This window comes from Dendrobates tinctorius, unplaced genomic scaffold, assembly GCF_039654945.1.
Source record: "Dendrobates tinctorius isolate UK_male_01 unplaced genomic scaffold, ASM3965494v1 ptg000311l, whole genome shotgun sequence".
Lineage (NCBI taxonomy): Eukaryota > Metazoa > Chordata > Amphibia > Anura > Dendrobatidae > Dendrobates > Dendrobates tinctorius.
The window spans coordinates 1,791,969-1,815,546 of record NW_027361978.1 but is presented as its reverse complement, the minus strand read 5'-3'; the positions used below and the strand labels follow the sequence as shown (position 1 = coordinate 1,815,546).

Sequence of the window (23,578 nt, the reverse complement as noted above, 5' to 3'; positions counted from 1 at the left end):
CCTGCTTTGAGCAGGGGGTTGGACCAGATGGCCCAGGAGGTCCCTTCCAACTCTACGATTCTATGATACTGGGCTGTGTGTGCAGATCCAACAGTCTTTCGGTTTCAATTTCTGTCCTTCCATGTCCCATGTCCTTTAATTATGCCATTATCATTATGATCAGCCATTACTATCATGGTACCTGTGTACTAGGGGAGTTTTTTGTAGGGTTATATTATTAACCCTTCAGGATTCAATTTCACTGTCATTGATCTAGTGTGTGATCCCATTGTTATGATCAGTAGCTTTTTCTTGTTTGTCTAACTTCTTGAGTGCCCATACTACCGCCAAGCACTCCTTCTCGATGGCCGCATAGCTTACTTCACGGGGCAGTAGTTTCTGACTCAGGCTGCCCCCAATCCAAACATAGAAGCGTCTGTGTGAACAAGGTAACTTTTAGTTGGATCGGGTGCGGCCAATACAGGGGTATTGGTGAGGGCGTCCTTTAGTTGGCGGAAGGCTTCCTCACACTCTGAGGTCCAGGTTACCTGGCGGGGTTGGTTCTTACGGGTCAGATCAGTGAGGGGCTTGGCTACGCTGCTGTAATTGGGAATGAATTTCCTGTAATACCCCGCTGTCCCTAGAAACACCATGACCTGGGTTTTAGTGCGTGGGATGGGCCATTTGGCTATGGCCTCAATCTTGGCTGGTTCTGGTCGCTGTTTCCCACTTCCCACCCAATGCCCTAAATACTGAACCTCTGCTTTGCCCAGGTGACACTTGTTTGGATTCAGGGTGATTCCGGCCTGGTGGATCCTGTCCAATACTGTCTCTAGGTGATTTAGATGCTCTTCTCATGTCACACTGTAGATAGCGATGTCGTCCAGGTAGGCGCAAGCATAGTCCTGAAGACCATCCAGAAGCCGGTCAGCCAGCCTTTGGAAGGTCGCCGGGGCATTCTTCATCCCGAATGGCATAACTCGAAACTGGAATAAGCCGAACGGGGTGACAAATGCCGACTTGGGAATAGCGTCAGGACTAAAGGGAATCTGCCAGTAGCCTTTGCATAGATCGATGGTGGTCAAATACTTTGCCCCCGCCAGCCGGTCTAACAACTCATCCACACGCGGCATGGGGTATGTATCCGTCAATGTTTTCTCATTGAGCTTACGATAGTCTACACAAAACCGTGTAGTTCCATCCTTCTTGGGCACTAACACTACGGGGGATGCCCAGGGACTATCTGACTCTTCAATGACCCCTAAACGCAACATCTCTTGTATCTCTTGTCGCATCCCCTCTCGTACAGACTCAGGGATGCGGAAGAGGTTTTGTCGCAGGGGGGTCTGATCCTGGGTCTCAACCTTGTGTTGTGCCAGGCGTGTGTACCCCGGTCTCTCTGAAAACATCCTCTGTCGCAGCCTCAACAACTCCTCCACCTGCTGTCTCTCCCGGGGGCCTAGGTCTTCACCCAAGTGTACCTGGTCCCATGTTTTAGACTGAGTCCTTTCCCCTAAGACCGGCAAGGGAAGTCCGGCTAAATCCTCTGCTTCAGGTGCACAGATGGCCACTACCTCTTCAGGGCGCTCCCGGTAGGGCTTCAGCATATTCACGTGGAACATGCGGATAACCCTGGGGTCATCACAATCGGCGACATTATAGGTTGTGTCGGCTATTTTCCCCACTACCTGGTAGGGCCCCTGCCATGCAGCTTGAAACTTATTCTGCTTCGTGGGCTCTAACACCGGGACCTTCAGTCTTATTTCCAAAGTGCGCTCTCTGGCCCTCCGATCGTACCATACGCGCTGGCACCACTGTGTCGCCTGCAGGTTCGCACGTACAACCTGGGTCAGCTCCTGTAGGCGGTCCCGGAATTCCAGCACATAGGGTACAATAGGTACCCCTTCTATGAGGCCCTCCCCTTCCCAGTATTCCAGCACTAAGTCTAGAGGTCCCCTTACCCGTCTCCCGTATACCAGCTCGAACGGAGAGAACCCCGTGGATTCTTGGGGCACCTCCCGATAGGCAAACAGAAGGTGTGGCAAGAATTTCTCCCAGTCCCTGTAGGTCCTGGTTAAAGTCCCAATGAGCTGTTTTAATGTCCCGTTAAAGCGTTCACACAACCCATTGGTTTGCGGGTGGTACGGGGCGCTTCTAATGGACTTTACCCCGCACAGCTTCCACAGTTGGTTGGTTACCTCTGCTGTAAACTGAATACCCTGGTCCGAGATAATCTCCCGGGGAAATCCAACCCGTGAGAAAACCTGGAGCAGGGCGGCCGCCACCGTCTCTGCCAGTATGTTAGGTAACGCAACCGCCTCTGGATACCGTGTGGCATAATCTACCACTGGCAATATATACTTTTTCCTGGACGGACTGGGTTTGGCTAACGGCCCTATCAGATCGACTGCTACTCGGCTAAATGGTTCCTCCACAATGGGGAGGGCGCGTAATTTGGCCTTGCATCGATCCCCCTTCTTGCCAATGCGCTGACAACTGTCACAGGTCTGGCAGTACTGACGAACATCATAGGTTACCAACGGCCAAAAGAAGTTTTGTGTCAGACGATGCCTGGTGCAACTGACGCCGAAGTGCCCGGTCAAGGGTATATCATGAGAGATTCGCAGTAACTCCTGCCTATACTTCTTGGGAACTACCAGCTGTTGTTTTATAGTGGGGCTCGTCCCTGTGTGGTGCTGCTCTGTGATCCGGTAGAGGAGTCCCTGCTTCCATACAAACTGTTCCCCTTCCAGTACTCCTCTCCCCTCCTGTGCCTTCCCACGATATCCCTCTAATGAAGGATCCTCAAGTAACTCCCTCTTAAATTCATCTGGGGTGGCCCAAGAAATGTGTCTGGCTATGGGAATACGTGCAGGGCTGGGATGTCTTACCTGCAGCTCGAGCTTGTCTCCGGGTGGTCACAGGATAGGTCTCAGCCAGAGGGGCCACAGAGAATGCAGACAACATGGGCCCCAAGTCATTTCCCAGCAAGACGTCTGCAGGCAAATCCTCCATCAAGCCGACCTCAACAAGGCCATCCCCGACTCCCCAGTTCAGGTGAATCCTGGCAGTGGGTAGTCGATGTGTAGCTCCCCCTGCAACACGGACTGCCTCTGTCTGGTCCGTCTTCTCTTGGTCCCGGACGAGATGAGGCTTCACAAGGGTCAAAGTTGCCCTGGAATCTCTTAGTCCCAGCATACATTTCCCATTAACTCACACGACCTGTCGATGCTGTTGTAGATTATCTGCCCGGGCTGCCTGCACAGGGTCTACTTCATGCAGCACTTCCTCCATCTCTTCCACCCCTTGGTTAGTCGTAGCCCCCAATGCCGGGTCAGCTTCGCCTTGGTAGCAGTGTACAGCAACCCGGCTGAAGGTAGCTGTTCCCGCCTTTGGCCACTGGGTATGCTGAGTCCGGTTGGGGCATTGTCTTTGCAGGTAGCCCAGCTGACGACAGGTGTGGCATTGCGCCCCAGGGAGACTGTGGTAGGCCGGGTCTCTAGCTGGTCCCCCTACAATCTTTGGTGGTTTGGGGCCCTCCAGGTCCATGGGCGGGCCCCTAGTGACCACCTTTCATCCGGACAACTGCGGCCTCCTGGCATCATGATGTTCATCGGCCAGACGAGCGGCTTCCTCAAGAGTCGTTGGCCGCCTGTCCTGAAGCCATTCCTGTGTCTCAGGGTTTAGTCCATTAAAGAATCGTTCTAACAAGAGCTGGAGGACGTCCTCCTTAGTGGTTGCTTGGCTCCCTTGTACCCACTGTAGCAGTGACCGCCGTAATTTACAGGCCCATTCAGCGTGGGTATCGGTTACGCGTTTTATAAGTACGCGGAACTTTTGGCGGTATGCCTCTGGTGTCAGCGCATACCGGGCCAAGATCACTTCTTTGATCCGCTCATAGTCCATACAGTCCTCATCAGGTACTGTTGTGAGTTCATTTTTCCCTTCACCATTGAAGTCTGATGAACTCCCTCCTCTAGTGAAGGAAGGTAGTGAGACTGATTACCAAACACCTGGGCAGCTAGATGATGACTGGGTGGCTGGAATTGAGGACTGGATATAAGGCTGACGATGCCCTTCTTCCTGGCTGGTGATTTTCCTGCTGGATTCTTGGAGACCAGTCTGATTCTGTGACGACTCCTGGAGTGGACCCTCTGGGTCGTGATACCATCCCTCCCAGGGCAAGCTGACCTAGTGAAGACCACCCCCTATACAGGGAGTGTCAGGGGCAAGACCCAGGGGGTGAGGCACCACGACTGCTGGCACCAGGCGGCCGGCTCACAGGAGACACGAGTGGGTGAATGTGTCTGCAGGAACGTGTAAAGCAGGAGCACGTCAGAGCACTGAGTCAGGCAGCAGGTGTGCCAGGAGGTGTAACAGAGTACAGGAGCAGGGTGTGTGCCAGAGGGCACAACTGAGCATAAGACAGAGCGCAGGATTGGTACGTGTGCCAGGTGGCACAACAGAGTAAGAGACTGAGTACAGGATCAGAGCATGTGCCAGGAGGCACAACTGAGTATGAGACAAAGCACAGGGTCCGAGTGTGTGCCAGGAGGCACAACCGAGTACGAGACAGAGCACAGAATCAGAGTGTGTGCCAGGAGGCACAACTGAGTATAAGACAGAGCACGGAATCAGAGTGTGTGCCAGGAGGCACAACTGAGGATGGGACAGAGTACAGGGTAAGAGCGTGTGCCAGGAGGCACAACCGAGTATGAGACAGAGTACAGGGTCAGAGCATGTGCCAGGAGGCACAACCGAGTACGAGACAGAGCACAGGGTCAGAGCATGTGCCAGGAGGCACAACCGAGTATGAGACAGAGCACAGGGTCAGAGCATGTGCCAGGAGGCACAAAGTACAAAGCAGAGTGCAGATTCAGAGCGTGTGCCAAGAGGCACAACAGAGTGCAAGGCAGGGGACCTGAATACAGCGCACAGCCAGGCAGGGACACGGCAGACCAAGCCAGGAAGCACAACAATAATCAGGCACCTCCCCTAGGGGGAGGTCGTCTGATATAGATAGCACATGACTACTACTGGTTCCGGGTCAGGACCTAGCCAGAAAGCACATGACCACTACAGGTTCCGGGTCAGGTCCTCCATTACCATAGAGAGGACCGAACCCTATACAGCACTGACAGGAGCGCGCAAGCGCAAACGTGACATGTAGGAGGAGACCCGGGGACGAGAGCTGCGCGTGCGCACCCGACGGGACCCCCGGAGTGACCGCGGCTCCGGAAGAGTTGACGTTGGGACCGAGGTCCCGCCCCCAGGTGAGCACGGCGTGACAGTACCCCCCCCTTTACGCCCCCTCTTTCTAAAACTGGAGAGGAACTTAGACAAAATCTGGGGTGCGTGGATATTCTCCCTGGGTTCCCATGACCTCTCCTCGGGGCCAAAACCCTTCCAATCGACCAAGAACATGGTTCTCCCTCTTACCTTCTTCATGGCCAAAATGTCATTCACCTCAAACTCATCCCCCAAGCCAACAGGCTGGGGTGTGTGGCCTGGAGAAGGATGAAATCGGTTAAGAACCACAGGTTTTAGGAGAGACACATGGAAGGAATTGGGAATACGGAGTGAAGGAGGCAGCTTCAATTTGTAAGCAACATCATTAATCCGCCTGAGGACCTCAAAAGGACCAATGTAACGGGGACCCAGTTTGTAAGATGGTACCTTAAGGCGGACGTATTTGGTGGAGAGCCACACCTTGTCACCAGGGAGAAATGGAGGAACGTCCAGGTGCCTCTTGTCAGCGTGTAATTTCATTCTGTCCCGTGCTTTCTCGAGAGCGGTTTTGGTCTCCTGCCATACCCTGGAGAACTCCACAGACAGAGAATCGGCAGCAGGTACCCCCGAGACAGGAACTACCGGTAGAGGCACATGGGGATGCTGTCCAAAGACGATGAAGAAAGGAGACTTGGTAGACGATTCACTGGAGTGATTATTGTAGGCAAACTCAGCCCAAGGAAGTAGACCGACCCAGTCATTCTGATGAGCATTAGAAAAATGCCGGAGGTAGGATGTAAGGATCTGGTTTGTACGTTCCACCTGCCCATTGGTTTGGGGGTGATAGGCGGAAGAGAAATCCAATGACACTTTCATGAGTCCGCATAGAGCTCTCCAGAACCGGGAGGTGAATTGGACCCCTCTGTCTGACACGATGTGCTGGGGTAAGCCGTGAATCCTGAAGATATGGGAAATGAAGATCTTCGCCAAGTCAGGAGCAGAGGGTAGTCCGGGAAGAGGAATGAAGTGGGCCATCTTTGAAAATCGGTCTACAACCACCAAGACCACAGTACAGCCGTAAGAACAAGGCAGATCTGTAATGAAATCCATGGCTATGTGCTGCCATGGAGCCGACGGAACGGGAAGCGGGAACAGAAGACCGGAGGGTGGTTGTCTGGGTATCTTGTTCTGGGCACAGGACGGGCAAGATGCTACAAAGTCTTTAACATCCTGGGAGAGTGAAGGCCACCAATAATTGCGAGAGATTAGGTCCAAAGTCTTTTTGACACCAACGTGGCCGGCAATCTTGGACGAATGTCACCAATTTAGCACTCGTTTTCGGTTATTCTCAGCCACAAAGGTTCTTCCCGGAGGTAACATGGTTAACTTGACAGGAGCCACAGTAATTACTTTGGATATATCAATGATATGAGAGGGTTCTTCCTCTGCATCAGACGACAGAAATGATCTTGACAACGCATCCGCTCTAACGTTCTTATCGCCGGGCCGAAAATGTAGCTCAAAGTCAAAGCGGGCGAAGAATAGGGACCAGCTGGCTTGCCGAGGATTGAGCCTCTGTGCGGACTGGATGTACGCCAGGTTCTTATGGTCCGTGAAGATCTTGAATGGATGTATGGCACCTTCCAGTAAGTACCTCCACTCCTCGAAGGCCAACCTAATGGCCAATAGCTCTTTGTCGCCAATGGAGTAGTTCTGCTCAGTGGAGGAAAATACTTTAGAAAAGAAGCCACAGGTGACAAAACGTCCAGAAGAGGATTTCTGCAGAAGGACTGCGCCAGCCCCAGTAGAGGATGCGTCCACCTCGAGAATGAAAGGTCTACTAACCTCAGGTCGGTGAAGCGCCGGAGCAGCGGCGAAGGCTTGTTTCAACGACTGGAAGGCTTTTTCAGCCTCAGGGGGCCAAGCCTTTGGGTTAGCTCCCTTGCAGATAAGGGACGAGATGGGGCGAACCAATGAGGAGAAATGAGGAACGAACTATCGGTAGTAGTTCGCAAAACCAAGGAAGCGTTGGATTGCCTTCACCCCATGGGGCTGTGGCCAATCGAGGACGGCGGACACCTTTGCTGGATCCATGCTTAGACCTGATTCTGAGATAATGTACCCCAAGAATGGCAGGGACGTTTGCTCGAAGGCACCATTTCTCGAGCTTGGCATAAAGGCGGTTCTCCCTCAGGCGCAGGAGGACTTGACGCACGTTCTTTCTGTGGGCGGAGAGGTCTGGAGAAAAAACGAGGATGTCATCCAGATAAACTACCACGCAGGAGTACAGCATATCCCGGAAGATGTCATTCACGAACTCCTGGAACACCGCTGGGGCATTGCAGAGGCCGAAGGGCATGATCAAGTACTCGTAGTGACCGTCTCTGGTGTTAAAGGCGGTCTTCCACTCATCCCCGGAACGAATGCGGATCAAGTTGTAGGCCCCACGAAGATCCAGTTTGGTGAAAATTCGAGCTCCTCTAAGTCGGTCAAAGAGCTCCGGGATCAATGGCAATGGGTACTTGTTCTTGACCGTGATATCGTTCAGGCCTCGGTAGTCGATGCAAGGACGGAGGGAGCCGTCCTTTTTTACAAAGAAAAATCCCGCTCCCGCGGGCGAGGAGGACTTACGGATAAAACCTCTCGCAAGGTTCTCCTGGATATAGTCAGACATAGCTTGGGTCTCGGCAGGGGATAGTGGGTATATCCTACCCCTGGGTGGCGTAGAACCAGGAATGAGGTCAATCGGACAGTCATATGGCCGATGGAGGGGCAGAGTCTCGGCCTCCTTCTTGTCGAAGACATCTGCAAAGGACCAGTAAGCCGACGGCAGACCTGTAGGTGCCGGGGATGGACCGGCAGAGTTCATCGGACGGACGGGCAACAGGCACTTCTGACAGAACGGTCCCCACCGGAGAATCTCGCCCGACCGCCAGTCCAGGGTTGGCTCATGAGTCCGTAGCCAAGGGAGGCCTAGAAGAAGAGTGTGAGACAAGACGAGGAAGGAGATCTTCTCCAGGTGCAGGGCTCCAATCTGCAGCTCGATCTCTTCGGTGGCCTGGGTAACGGTCTCCTGCACGGACGTACCATTGACCGAAACAATCGACCGAGGAGTCTCCAGGGATCTGACAGGAATCCGGTATTTTTTAACCGCCTCGAGTGTGATAAAATTCCCCTCTGCGCCAGAATCCAGAAAAGCCTCCTCAGAATAACGCTTGGCACCGAGATTCAATAATACGGACACGAGCGGGGGGGGGGGGGGGAGAGGAATCACGTACACCTAGGGAGGCCTCTCCTATCAACCCTAGGCGGAGAAGTTTCCCGGCTTCATGGAGTAGGAACGGAAGAGGTGAGAGGAGCTCCTCTCTCTGGCTGATTCACGGGCACGTTCCTGAAACCGCAGGTCAATGCGTGTCGCCAGAGAGATCAGATCCTCTAAAGAGGTGGGAGTATCCCGACCTGCCAGTACGTCTTTGATCCGACCGGACAGGCCACACCAAAAGATCCCTACGAGAGCCTCGTTGTTCCAACCGAGTTCGGAGGCCAAGGTACGAAAACGGATGGCATACTGTCCCACCGGTAGCGTACCCTGATGGAGGTTAAAGAGGGACTCGGTGATAGAGGCCAGCCGACCCGGCTCGTCGAACACCTTGAGGAAGGTGTCCAAAAAGGTGGAAAGCTGAGAGACGAGTGGGTCATTGCGCTCCCAGAGGGGGTTCACCCATGCTAACGCCTCCCCCTCTAAGTGTGAAACAATAAAGGCAATTTGGGAGCGCTCAGTGGGATAGTGTTGCGGCAAAAGCTCAAAATGTAACCGGCATTGGTTCAGAAATCCTCGACAAAACTTAGGGTCCCCGCTATATCGGGGTGGCTTGCCGAGGCACGCCGTCGGGTGCGGGTCCGAGGACAGGGCAGAAACGGATTGTATGGCTGACAAACGGGACTCCATGGATTTCAAAAAGGCCATAATCCTGGTCTGACTCTCCCGTAGTAACACCAGTTCTTTTTGGATGGAGGTGGTGGTACCAGCGGGGTCCATGGCCTGATTATACTGTGACGACTCCTGGAGTGGACCCTCTGGGTCGTGATACCAACCCTCCCAGGGCGAGCTGACCTAGTGAAGACCACCCCCTATACAGGGAGTGTCAGGGGCAAGCCCCAGGGGGTGAGGCACCACGACTGCTGGCACCAGGCGGCCGGCTCACAGGAGACACGAGTGGGTGAATGTGTCTGCAGGAACGTGTAAAGCAGGAGCACGTCAGAGCACTGAGTCAGGTAGCAGGTGTGCCAGGAGGTGTAACAGAGTACAGGAGCAGGGTGTGTGCCAGAGGGCACAACTGAGCATAAGACAGAGCGCAGGATTGGTACGTGTGCCAGGAGGCACAACAGAGTAAGAGACTGAGTACAGGATCAGAGCATTGCCAGGAGGCACAACTGAGTATGAGACAAAGCAAAGGGTCCGAGTGTGTGCCAGGAGGCACAACCGAGTACGAGACAGAGCACAGAATCAGAGTGTGTGCCAGGAGGCACAACTGAGTATAAGACAGAGCACGGAATCAGAGTGTGTGCCAGGAGGCACAACTGAGGATGGGACAGAGTACAGGGTAAGAGCGTGTGCCAGGAGGCACAACCGAGTATGAGACAGAGTACAGGGTCAGAGCATGTGCCAGGAGGCACAACCGAGTACGAGACAGAGCACAGGGTCAGAGCATGTGCCAGGAGGCACAAAGTACAAAGCAGAGTGCAGATTCAGAGCGTGTGCCAAGAGGCACAACAGAGTGCAAGGCAGGGGACCTGAATACAGCGCACAGCCAGGCAGGGACACGGCAGACCAAGCCAGGAAGCACAACAATAATCAGGCACCTCCCCTAGGGGGAGGTCGTCTGATATAGATAGCACATGACTACTACTGGTTCCGGGTCAGGACCTAGCCAGAAAGCACATGACCACTACAGGTTCCGGGTCAGGTCCTCCATTACCATAGAGAGGACCGAGCCCTACACAGCACTGACAGGAGCGCGCAAGCGCAAACGTGACATGTAGGAGGAGACCCAGGGACGAGAGCTGCGCGTGCGCACCCGACGGGACCCCCGGAGTGACCGCGGCTCCGGAAGAGTTGACGTCGGGACCGAGGTCCCGCCCCCAGGTGAGCACGGCGTGACAGATTCCTGCATCTCAAAGCTAAGTTTTTCTGCCTGCTCAGGTGTTGACACTGTGGTGGCAGAAGGCTCCACCTGCCCTGAAGAAACTCGATGGTGAAAACCAAAGTTACAAAAAAAAGGTGACATCAAAGTGGCAGAACTAGCTCTATTATATAAAGCAAATTCGGCCAAGGGCAAAAATGAAACCCAGTCATCCCTGTTATGATGAGTCACCGAAGGAGGAAAAAACAAAATACCAGCTAAGTCCAGAAAAACCAGAGAGGTTGGCAGCTATCGGATTGCAGACCCCTGAACCTATCCACAACAACTAGCAGTAGCCGTGGGGGGTTCCTACGGTGCCCTAGACCCCTCGATCACAGCCGGAGAACTATATAGCCTAAAGACAGAAAGGGGAAAAACTAAACTGCCCCAGAGCAGACCCCAAAGCAATAGGCAGCCCCCAACATATAATGACGGTGAAGCAAGATGAAAACACTAACACAGATAGAAAGATAGGTTGAGCAAATGATGGGGCCCAAGCTAACTACATAGGACAGGATAGGAAAGCTGCTGTCTGCCATCCGCAAAAACCCTATCAAAATGAGCCAACCGACTGATAGGAAAAACAGGCCCTGAAGTCGCTAGGCTTCAAAAGACTATATCAGCACTCAGGTATATTCTGAAGACAGAGCAAAATATCAACTGAATTCCATTTTTGTCTCTGATCTGTTGACCCAGGAATTATCCTCCTGACCATAACCCTTCCACTTAACCAAATACTGGAGTCTCCGTCTAGCCAGACGGGAATCCAGTATCTTCCCTACCTCATATTCCATGTTACCTTCAACCAATATAGGGTCAGGAGGTGCCACCACAGGAACTACTGGTTCAACACCTGGGCAGGCAGAAAAACTTAGCTTTGAGATACAGGAATCAGACTGGTCTCCAAGAATCCAGCAGGAAAATCACCAGCCAGGAAGAAGGGCATCGGCAGCCTTATATCCAGTCCTCAATTCCAGCCACCCAGTCATCATCTAGCTGCCCAGGTGTTTGGTAATCAGTCTCACTACCTTCCTTCACTAGAGGAGGGAGTTCATCAGACTTCAATGGTGAAGGGAAAAATGAACTCACAACAAGGTACCGTGCGATAGGCGTCCGCTGCCCGGCCTGTCAGCTTGCTGGCCAGAATCTGAACCCGTTCCTCCGACTTCACTTGATGAAGGGCACACTGCCGCTCAAAGTCCTGCAGAAAGCCATCAATGTCTTCCTCTGCCTCCCCTTACTGTCGGAAGGCATTATACTGGATCTTTTTGTGGCTTTCTGTTGAAGGTACCTGGTCGAAGGCCAGAGCTCCCCCTGCTCGCTGACTCTCCGCTCTGCCATCTCCATTTTGGCCAGCTCCACTTTGGTCCGCTCTGCTATCTCCATCTTGGCTAGCTCTATCCTGGTCCGCTCGGCCATCTTTTCCTTCAGATCAGTACGCACATCAGCCATCACCTCTCGTATTATCTCTACTGCAGGGTTTAGGCCATAGAATGCCAGTCTGTTCTTTATCTCCCTCTGGAATTCGGTCTCCTCCACGTTCACATTGGGGGGCGCTGCACTGTCGTGTTCCATGATGGCTCCTGTCAAATCCGCTTTTGTTTTGTTGCTGGTGATCAACCCTCGGGCTTCCACCAGATCTTTTAATGTAGTCCTCTTTAACTTCTGGTAGTTATTTTCCATTCATTCCTTTCTTCCTGTAGAAGGGGTATCAAATCCCGCTGTCTGCCACCAGTGTAACGGGGTCTACCCAAGCTGGGGTACCTCTTTCAGTACCACCCCGTGTTTTTGGAGGTCCGCTCTGCGTTGGCTGGAGTCTGAATGAATGACGCTGGCTGGAATTCCTTGGTTACATGGGCGCATATAAAAGATCACTGCTTCTCCATGTATTTCCAGTCTGACAACACTTTACTCACAGGACACAGAATATATCACACAGATACAGAGGGCCGGCCAATAGAAAAGCGGCAGGCCAGACATGCATTACAAAAGCCGCAGGTGGCCGGAGCCTGCCGATGTTTACTGTGGAAATTACAAAGGTGGGGGGAGGGCGGACAAAAGGAGAATATCGTGTCCCCCTCTGCCCAGGGGCGCAGCCTGTGGGCAGATGCATTAGGGACATGCATCTCACATAGAACCTATTATACATACATATAACTGCACAACATATTCTGGGTGCTGAGTGGTTCTGGAACACATAACAGTACTTATCTTCCTGCTCCTGATAGACTTCCTCCAGTTGCAGTATAAGGGTAACCGAGCTCCACTCTGTAATGGAATCCTGTGTCCCTATGATTCACTTGCCTGAAGGTATTTTAGAGACAGATCATACACCACTCATCCCTTTTGGCTGCTGCCAGAAGGTAAACAAGTTTCCCACAATCCCCCTGGGGCTCTGCTAACCACTCCCTGTCTCCTGTCACTGTGTTAACCCCTCTAGTTGCTTGATGCTTTTGGAGCAACAGCAGTTATCACTATTTCTGCATATCACAGACATATTTGGCATGTTTTCCTGCAGGATCTCAGCAGTCATGGTGGTGGCAGCATCCTGCTGTGGGGAGGCTATTCTTCAGCAGGGGCAGGGAAGTTGTTTAGAGGTGATCGGAAGATGGATGGAGCTAAATATAGGGCAATCCTGGAGAAAAACCTCCTGTTAAAGGCTGAAGACTTGAAACTGGCCGGGGCGCAGGTTCACCCTCCAGCAGGACAACGACCCTAAACATCCTGATAGAGCCACAATGGCGGGTTTTGCTCAAAGTTTATTCCTGTATGTGAATAGTGCAGTCACCATCCAAACCTCAGAGAATCTGCGACAAAATGTGAAAATCACTGATCATAGATGTCTTCATGCAATGTCACCGAGAGAGAGCGAGTGCGCAAAGAGGAAAGAGCAAAATGTTACCTCTAGATGTGCAAAGCTGGAGAGACAGACCCCAAAAGACTACAGCAGAGAAAACTGGAGAGACAGACCCCAAAAGACTGCAGCAGAGAAAGCTAGAGAGACAGACCCCAAAAGACTGCAGCAGAGAAAGCTGAAGAGACAGACCCCAAAAGACTGCAGCAGAGAAAGCTAGAGAGACAGACCCCAAAAGACTGCAGCAGAGAAAGCTAGAGAGACAGACCCCAAAAGACTGCAGCAGAGAAAGCTGAAGAGACAGACCCCAAAAGACTGCAGCAGAGAAAGCTAGAGAGACAGACCCCAAAAGACTGCAGCAGAGAAAGCTGAAGAGACAGACCCCAAAAGACTACAGCAGAGAAAGCTGGAGAGACACCCTAAAAGACTGCAGCAGAGAAAGCTAGAGAGACAAACCCCAAAAGACTGCAGCAGAGAAAGCTGAAGAGACAGACCCCAAAAGACTGCAGCAGAGAAAGCTAGAGAGACAGACCCCAAAAGACTGCAGCAGAGAAAGCTAGAGAGACAGACCCCAAAAGACTGCAGCAGAGAAAGCTGAAGAGACAGACCCCAAAAGACTGCAGCAGAGAAAGCTAGAGAGACAGACCCCAAAAGACTGCAGCAGAGAAAGCTGAAGAGACAGACCCCAAAAGACTGCAGCAGAGAAAGCTAGAGAGACAAACCCCAAAAGACTGCAGCAGAGAAAGCTAGAGAGACAAACCCCAAAAGACTGCAGCAGAGAAAGCTGGAGAGACAGACCCCAAAAGACTACAGCAGAGAAAGCTGAAGAGACAGACCCCAAAAGACTGCAGCAGAGAAAGCTGGAGAGACACCCTAAAAGACTACAGCAGAGAAATCTGGAGAGACAGACCCCAAAAGACTACAGCAGAGAAAGCTGGAGAGACAGACCCCAAAAGACTGCAGCAGAGAAAGCTAGAGAGACAGACCCCAAAAGACTGCAGCAGAGAAAGCTAGAGAGACACCCTAAAAGACTACAGCAGAGAAATCTGGAGAGACAGACCCCAAAAGACTGCAGCAGAGAAAGCTGGAGAGACACCCTAAAAGACTACAGCAGAGAAATCTGGAGAGACAGACCCCAAAAGACTGCAGCAGAGAAAGCTGGAGAGACAGACCCCAAAAGACTGCAGCAGAGAAAGCTAGAGAGACAGACCCCAAAAGACTGCAGCAGAGAAAGCTAGAGAGACAGACCCCAAAAGACTGCAGCAGAGAAAGCTAGAGAGACAGACCCCAAAAGACTGCAGCAGAGAAAGCTGGAGAGACAGACCCCAAAAGACTACAGCAGAGAAAGCTGAAGAGACAGACCCCAAAAGACTGCAGCAGAGAAAGCTGGAGAGACACCCTAAAAGACTACAGCAGAGAAATCTGGAGAGACAGACCCCAAAAGACTGCAGCAGAGAAAGCTGGAGAGACACCCTAAAAGACTACAGCAGAGAAATCTGGAGAGACAGACCCCAAAAGACTACAGCAGAGAAAGCTGGAGAGACAGACCCCAAAAGACTGCAGCAGAGAAAGCTAGAGAGACAGACCCCAAAAGACTGCAGCAGAGAAAGCTGGAGAGACAGACCCCAAAAGACTGCAGCAGAGAAAGCTGGAGAGACAGACCCCAAAAGACTACAGCAGAGAAATCTGGAGAGACAGACCCCAAAAGACTACAGCAGAGAAAGCTGGAGAGACAGACCCCAAAAGACTACAGCAGAGAAAGCTGGAGAGACAGACCCCAGAAGACTGCAGAGAAAGCTGGAGAGACAGACCCCAGAAGACAGCAGCAGTAATTGCAGGGAAAGGTGGTTCTACAAAGTATTGAATCAGGGGCTGAATACAAATGTATAATATCACAATGTTCAGATTTATATTTTTACAGTATTTAGTAGGCGCAGTATAACTTCCTTTACATGTCACATTTACTTGCTACATTGTGTTGGTGTAACGAGAAAAAATGTGGAAAAGTTCACGAAGTCTGAAGACTTTTTTGAGGCCGTGTCTTTGTGCAGCCCGTCTACCATGACTTCATACCTGCGCTCAGCCTGGATCGGCTCTGCTCTATATAGCGGCTGATCTATGGGCCCATTATTCTGCGCTGACATCACACTTTTCATTTTCGCACCGCGATGTTCTGCTGCCGACGCTCCGGAGATGTAAACATGATGTACACGGCAGCAGAGCAGGGAGATAAATCCTCAACGCTGCCCCGTCTGAGACATTCCGACAGTGAAATGCTGAAAAGACAGTGAAAATGTCACTGGAGCGCTGTGCGGCTCTGTGCGGATTGTGCTGCCGGTCCGCAGCGTTTCAGGGTCCGCAGCAGATTTAGGTGCGTTGTACAGTATCATTGTCTTCAATGGAAAACGCTGTGCACATGCTGCAGATTTTTCCGCGCGGTTTTTCTGCGGTTTACAATCCGCAGCGTGTCAATTCTTTAGTGCAGAAACGCTGGAGTTTCACACCTCATCCATTATGAGGTGTAAGTCCTGCGGATTTATCTGTGGTTTTTACTACAAAATCCGCACATGGCCTTAGGCTCTGTGCACACGCAGGAAAAGTGCTGCAGAATTTTCTGCACAAAAACCGCATCTCCTGGCAGAATCCGCAGCCGCGGTTTTGCCGCTGTTTTTATGCGGATTTGCCACGGAATTGATGCAGATTTTCTGCAGTTTTTCCCGCTGCAGATTTCTATCATGGTGGGGTCCAGAAACGCTGCAGATCCGCACAAAAGAAGTGACATGAACTTCATTTAAAAATCTGCAACAATTCCGCACTGATTTTTTTTTTTCCATTGATTTACATTGTACTGTAAATCACAGTGCGGATCCGCAGCAAATCTGCATCGTGTGCACACAGCCTTAGTGCGGATTTCCCCTGCAGATTTCTACAATGGAGCAGGTGGAAAACTGCAGCAAAACCGCACAAAAGAAGCGACATGCTGCTTCTTTTAGGTTGTGTGCACACGATGCAGATATCCAGCGGATCCGCAGTGGATTTTACCGCGCAGAAACGTTGCAGATCCGCATTGTGATGTACAGTAGCATTTTAGTCAATAAAAAATGAAAAAACCCGCTGTGCAGACGCTGCAGATTTTTCCGCGCGGTTTTCTTGCGATTCAAAATCCGCAGCATGTTACTTCTTTTGTGCGGTTTTCCATCTCCCCTGTCACCAAATCCGCAGGGAGAAAACCGCACAAAAACCGCATGAAAAAAGGAAGACATCCACAGGACAAAAACGTCCATCTGCACTCAGCCTTATTCCGCACCAAATCTGCGCGAAAATATCTGCAGCATGTGCACAGGGCCTTACAAAGCATCTGCTGTCATCGACACCAACCATATCCAGAGCAGCGGAGCAATAAGGAGACCGCGTGTCTGCACCGTATCTAGGAACACGGAGAACATCGCAACCTCCTCCTGATGTCACCACTGAAACGCCGGGGAACATGTCTGAGCTGTCGGGGAGGGAAGAAAATCCACAGTGTCCCCATAATAACAGTGATATCCACAGTGTCCCCATAACAGTGATATCCACAGTGCTCCCATAATAACAGTGATATCCACAGTGCCCCCATAATAACAGTGATATCCACAGTGTCCCCATAATAACAGTGATATCCACAGTGCTCCCCATAATAACAGTGATATCCACAGTGCTCCCATAATAACAGTGATATCCACAGTGCCCCCATAATAACAGTGATATCCACAGTGCCCCCATAATAACAGTGATATCCACAGTGTCCCCATAATAACAGTGATATCCACAGTGCTCCCCATAATAACAGTGATGTCCACAGTGCCCCCATAATAACAGTGATATCCACAGTGCTCCCATAATAACAGTGATATCCACAGTGTCCCCATAATAACAGTGATATCCACAGTGCCCCCATAATAACAGTGATATCCACAGTGCCCCCATAATAACAGTGATATCCACAGTGCCCCCATAATAACAGTGATATCCACAGTGCCCCCATAATAACAGCGATATCCACAGTGCCCCCATAATAACAGCGATATCCACAGTGCCCCCATAATAACAGCGATATCCACAGTGCCCCCATAATAACAGCGATATCCACAGTGCCCCCATAATAACAGCGATATCCACAGTGCCCCCATAATAACAGTGATATCCACAGTGCCCCCATAATAACAGTGATATCCACAGTGCCCCCATAATAACAGTGATATCCACAGTGCCCCCATAATAACAGTGATATCCACAGTGCCCCCATAATAACAGTGATATCCACAGTGTCCCCATAATAACAGTGATATCCACAGTGCCCCCATAATAACAGTGATATCCACAGTGTCCCCATAATAACAGTGATATCCACAGTGTCCCCATAATAACAGTGATATCCACAGTGCCCCCATAATAACAGTGATATCCACAGTGCCCCCATAATAACAGTGATATCCACAGTGTCCCCATAATAACAGTGATATCCACAGTGCCCCCATAATAACAGTGATATCCACAGTGTCCCCATAATAACAGTGATATCCACAGTGCTCCCCATAATAACAGTGATATCCACAGTGCTCCCCATAATAACAGTGATATCCACAGTGTCCCCATAATAACAGTGATATCCACAGTGTCCCCATAATAACAGTGATATCCACAGTGTCCCCATAATAACAGCGATATCCACAGTGTCCCCATAATAACAGCGATATCCACAGTGTCCCCATAATAACAGCGATATCCACAGTGTCCCCATAATAACAGCGATATCCACAGTGTCCCCATAATAACAGTGATATCCACAGTGTCCCCATAATAACAGCGATATCCACAGTGCCCCCATAATAACAGCGATATCCACAGTGTCCCCATAATAACAGCGATATCCACAGTGTCCCCATAATAACAGCGATATCCACAGTGTCCCCATAATAACAGCGATATCCACAGTGTCCCCATAATAACAGCGATATCCACAGTGTCCCCATAATAACAGCGATATCCACAGTGCCCCCCATAATAACAGCGATATCCACAGTGCCCCCCATAATAACAGCGATATCCACAGTGCCCCCCATAATAACAGCGATATCCACAGTGCCCCCATAATAACAGCGATATCCACAGTGCCCCCCATAATAACAGCGATATCCACAGTGCCCCCATAATAACAGTGATATCCACAGTGTCCCCATAATAACAGTGATATCCACAGTGTCCCCATAATAACAGTGATATCCACAGTGTCCCCATAATAACAGTGATATCCACAGTGTCCCCATAATAACAGTGATATCCACAGTGTCCCCATAATAACAGTGATATCCACAGTGTCCCCATAATAACAGTGATATCCACAGTGTCCCCATAATAACAGTGATATCCACAGTGTCCCCATAATAACAGTGATATCCACAGTGTCCCCATAATAACAGTGATATCCACAGTGCTCCCCATAATAACAGTGATATCCACAGTGTCCCCATAATAACAGTGATATCCACAGTGTCCCCATAATAACAGTGATATCCACAGTGTCCCCCATAATAACAGTGATATCCACAGTGTCCCCATAATAACAGTGATATCCACAGTGCCCCCCATAATAACAGTGATATCCACAGTGCTCCCCATAATAACAGTGATATCCACAGTGTCCCCATAATAACAGTGATATCCACAGTGTCCCCATAATAACAGTGATATCCACAGTGTCCCCATAATAACAGTGATATCCACAGTGTCCCCATAATAACAGTGATATCCACAGTGCCCCCCATAATAACAGTGATATCCACAGTGCCCCCCATAATAACAGTGATATCCACAGTGCCCCCATAATAACAGTGATATCCACAGTGCCCCCATAACATTAGTGACACCTATACCTGTGTGAATATTCTTGTGCTCGGTAGTTTTTTCTTCCTGGGGCAGCAGAGGAGGCCGAGCTGCTCACCTGCCCCGGCCTCCAGACAAAGATGGCGGCTACACAGGTGCAAGAACACCGAGGAGACAGCGGCTCACAGCTGCCGGTGCATGGTGTCTGGTGTAATAAATCAGCCGCCCCCTCCATGGACCGGCAGCTGTGAGCCGCTGTCTCCTCGGTGTTCTTGCACCTGTGTAGCCGCCATCTTTGTCTGGAGGCCGGGGCAGGTGAGCAGCTCGGCCTCCTCTGCTGTAGTTTTGAGTTTTTGGAGGCTTTTCACTTCCTCCTTTTGTGTTATTGCTGTTTAGTGATTTCTTAGTGGGTAGCATTTCTCTTTGTGGGGAGTGGGCTCTGACCTGCCAGGGTGAGGAGGCTTATTCTCCATGCCATCCTCCTCTGGGAAATCAAACATGTAGATTGATCGTCAGGGATTCCGCGGACTGTTACTCTGCAGCGCCACCTGCCGGGAACAGAGATTCCACAAGTCACTATTGACCCTTTCATGAATCTTTCACTATATCTTGGGATGAGCGTCCTGCTTCTGACTCTGCTCTTAACATCGTTCACATTTCAAAGCTCGTTACCGGGTCGCCAGTGACTTGTCGTCCCCCGTCCTACCTGAACGGGCAATTGGCGCGTTTCTTTCCTGCAATGTCTGACCCTCTCTGCTTTCTGACGAGGCTTGTGGTGCCTTTCTGCTGCCCCCTGCCGGTCACCTCGCAGAATGACCATGGAGCGCTCCTCACAGGACAATAGAACAATCCGTATTCTCCATGAGTGGCGTGGTGGCCTCGTCCTCGTTTATGGCCAATTACAGATCTTAAGCCTCTATTGTGATGGACGAAAAGAAAATAATACAGAAGTAAATTCAGACCAACTAGAAACTGCAACATTCAGTCACAAAGAGCGAGACTGCTCCCGAGAACCGTCTGCAAATTCACCATAAGGACAAAGAATCCAATGTACAGGAGGCGTTACACATAGAGATCTCGCTAAAGCCGCACCGATATCGCTGTGTCTGATACCTCCGACCGCTGGCTATCGCTGATCGCGCGAGATTGTCCTAGTCCATTTCTCGTCGTCGGCTTCCTGCTGTGGACGCGGGAGGAAGTCGTCATCATCGCCACGTCTGACAGGTAAGTAGCGACCCCCAACCCCTGCGATGTCGCTGTGAGATCTTCCTGTGTGGCAGCTCACTAGCGATCATTTAGCGATGCACCAGCGATCCTGACCGGGTCGTATCATTGTCGGGATCGCTGGGGCATCAGTAAATGTAACAGGACCTTCAGCAGAGGAAGACGTGCAGGCTGGATCTTATGTATATGGGACGCCCTCACACCCAGGGCGGCGGGGTACTCGGTACCGGGCCCGGTGGATCTCAATGGAAGTTGTCACGGTAGCTGTGACCCGGCCCCTGGCCCTGGGCGCCCATTGTAAATGTTCAATGTGAATGAATAAGTCGTGACTAGTGTTGAGCGATACCATCCGATATTGAGAAAGATCGGATTGGATCGGCCGATACCCAAAAAGTATCGGGTATCACCGACTCCGATACCGGAAGTCCCATTCAAGTCAATGGGACAGAAATATCGGTATTTAAAAAAACCCTTTCTGTACTTGCACATCCTGTTCGGGAGGGGGGAAAAGCGTGGGCGGTGCGTGGGCGGACACTGTGCATGTCTGTGCAGGCCTGCCGGGGGTCTGTGCGGACTGCTGGGGGTCTGTACGGGCCTGCCGGGGGTCTGTACGGGCCTGTCAGGGGTCTGTGCGGGCCGGCCGGGGGTCGCTGCCGGTGGTCTGTGCAGGCCTGCCGGTGGTCTGTGCAGGCCTGCCGGGGGTCTGTGCCGGCTGCCGGGGGTCTGTATGGGCCTGCCAGGGGTCTGTGTCGGCTGCCGGGGGTCTGTGCGGACTGCCAGGGGTCTGTACAGGCCTGCCGGGGGTCTGTGCCGGCTGCCGGGGGTCTGTGCGGGCCTGCCGGGGGTCTGTGCCAGCTACCGGGGGTCTTTGTGTCTGTGTGCAGGCATCGTCTGATGGCTATGCCTGCTACAATGACAGTGATTGACTCATTAGCCAATGATGGGACAGTAGTAGCATTGAATGTAAAAAAAAAAACATACATACATACATACATACTGCATACATGCTACATTCATACAACATACATACATACTTAATATATACTACATTCATACAACATACATACATACTACATATACTACATTCATACAACATACATACATACAGTACATACTTCATATATACTACATACATACATACTACATATATACTACATTCATACAACATACATACACAGTACATACAACATGCTACAGACATACAAAATACATACTACATACATACTACATACAATACATACACTACATATAACATAGAGTACATACTCACCATTACTTGTCACTTTGTTCCCCGAAGCCAGTGTCATCTGTGAGAAAAATTAGAAAATAACAAACAAGTAGTGTTGAGCGACTTTTGGTTTTTTATGGTCGAGTTTCGTTTCGTGAAACCTGACTTTTCCAAAAGTCGGGTCGAGCAAGATCGGCCGATTATAGGGAAAAGTCGGGGTCGTCCCGAAACACGAAACCCAATGTAAGTCAATGGGGAATAAAAGTCGGCAGTGAGAGGAGGACAGGAAACACACCTACAGTGCCCATTTGAATGCCAAAAGCATCAATTCTTCTTACTTAAGCTTGTCAACCTTAATTAACTTCATAATACAAGTTACGCACTGAAAAATGGGGGTTATTTGGCTAAAGTTGTGGGGAGGGAGGGCTGGCTCCAGGTTTTCATGTGCCCTGGGCGAAAGAGCGCCCCTTTAACACATACCACAACTCATCATGCTCCGATACGGCAGAGAAATAGTGGTATAGTACAATGAAAAATACTTCACTTTTTACATCTCATGACGAGGCCCATCTATTTCTCCATACAGAATCATTGGTCCCATATAATGTTTGAAACAGTATATGATGAGCTCCACATAATGCTACAGTATATGTTGGTCCCCATGGATGAAGCTCCACTGTCTTATGGGCCCAAATAATGCTCCAAACATAATGGGCCCCATTTCTAATGCTCTAGTGTATAATGGGCCCTGTAAATGCTGCTCCAGTGTCTGATGTCCACCTTTGGAATGTTCCAGTGTATGGTGGGCCCCATCTATCATTCTCCAGAGTATAGTGCTCCCCAAAAATTGCTGTCCCAACATTGAAAACAATGAAATAAGTCTCCTCGCTAGGGAATCCCTGTACTAGTCTGGACTCCTCGTCGTCCCCATCTTCCATCTCACTGCACAGTATTTCAACCTTGCAAGTGCTGTGATCCTGAGCAAGCAAGGGGGCCCACTCGTTGGCGACGGCACTGGCACAGGGCCCCTCATAGTACGGTGGTGTGTCTGATGGCGGGTGGGCCGAACCTGCACTTTCATCTGCAGCTTCCTCTTTGTCACCGTGTAAGATGGAACTGTATATGGGAAGGGTAACCTGAGTTTCATCAGGGTCAGATTCAGGCCGTGTAGCGTGCGACGGGAATGTAGTGGTCTGGGTCAATGTACCAGCAGATTCATCGAGCAGTGGCTGGGCATCAGTGCACTTGTGTCGCCCCCAGGAGTACGGTCGCCACAGTGGCATTACCTTCCTCCTAGGGAGTGTGATGTCATGCTTGGGAGCAACGAAGGATCTCTCTAGCAGGTTAACTGATTGGGCGGCGTTATTCCCACGAGTCATGACCCTCCAAACAGCGATCATGAAGGCAAAGTGTTTGTTTTACGGGGGCAGTATGGTTGCAAAGCTGAACCTTAAAGGAATGTCCAGAAGGGCACCACCAGGAGTGGAGCCTACGGCGTAATTTGACTCAACACAGGCAACCTCAACCATGCCAGCTACAGAACAGATGCACACATTGCAAGCTTAATTCCGTTAACGAACGAGACTCCGTCATGCCCCGCGGTCCGAGTCCGGCTTACTAGAGGGACACGTGAGGCTCTGGCACATGAGATTGGCCAATAACTGGTGTGTCATGCCCTTACATGTCCGTGGCTGCATGTGTGCTACACTGAAAAGGCCAGCGTTTGTCGCTTACAGGTGCAGATAACCCGCTGAACACCGTTAGTGATGGGGATCACTGATTACAATTATTACTCGCTAACGATGATTTCCCAGTAAGTGCAGGTCAACCGCAGTTCCGGAATTAGGCCTAACCGTCATTCCTGAAAAAATGAAAAACTTACGTGTGCAAACCACAGGTGCTGTAGCTTGCTTAACATCTCGCCAGCCGTTCTCACGCCCAGTATGGATTACACGTGATTGCACAAAGGTGAGAAAGGGTACCGTATCCCCGGATAACATGTATGGATAGCGTACACAT

The 23,578-nt window shown here is 50.9% G+C and overlaps 1 long non-coding RNA gene across 1 annotated transcript; it reads right to left on the bottom strand.

The window, feature by feature from the left end:
• Window positions 1–15,132: 15,132 nt before the first annotated feature.
• LOC141073667 (uncharacterized) lies at window positions 15,133–19,331 on the bottom strand. The gene is made up of 2 exons (XR_012227037.1): window positions 19,158–19,331; window positions 15,133–15,521 (listed from the first exon to the last, which is right to left on the bottom strand). It is a non-coding gene; the product is annotated as an uncharacterized lncRNA (long non-coding RNA).
• Window positions 19,332–23,578: the final 4,247 nt, after the last annotated feature.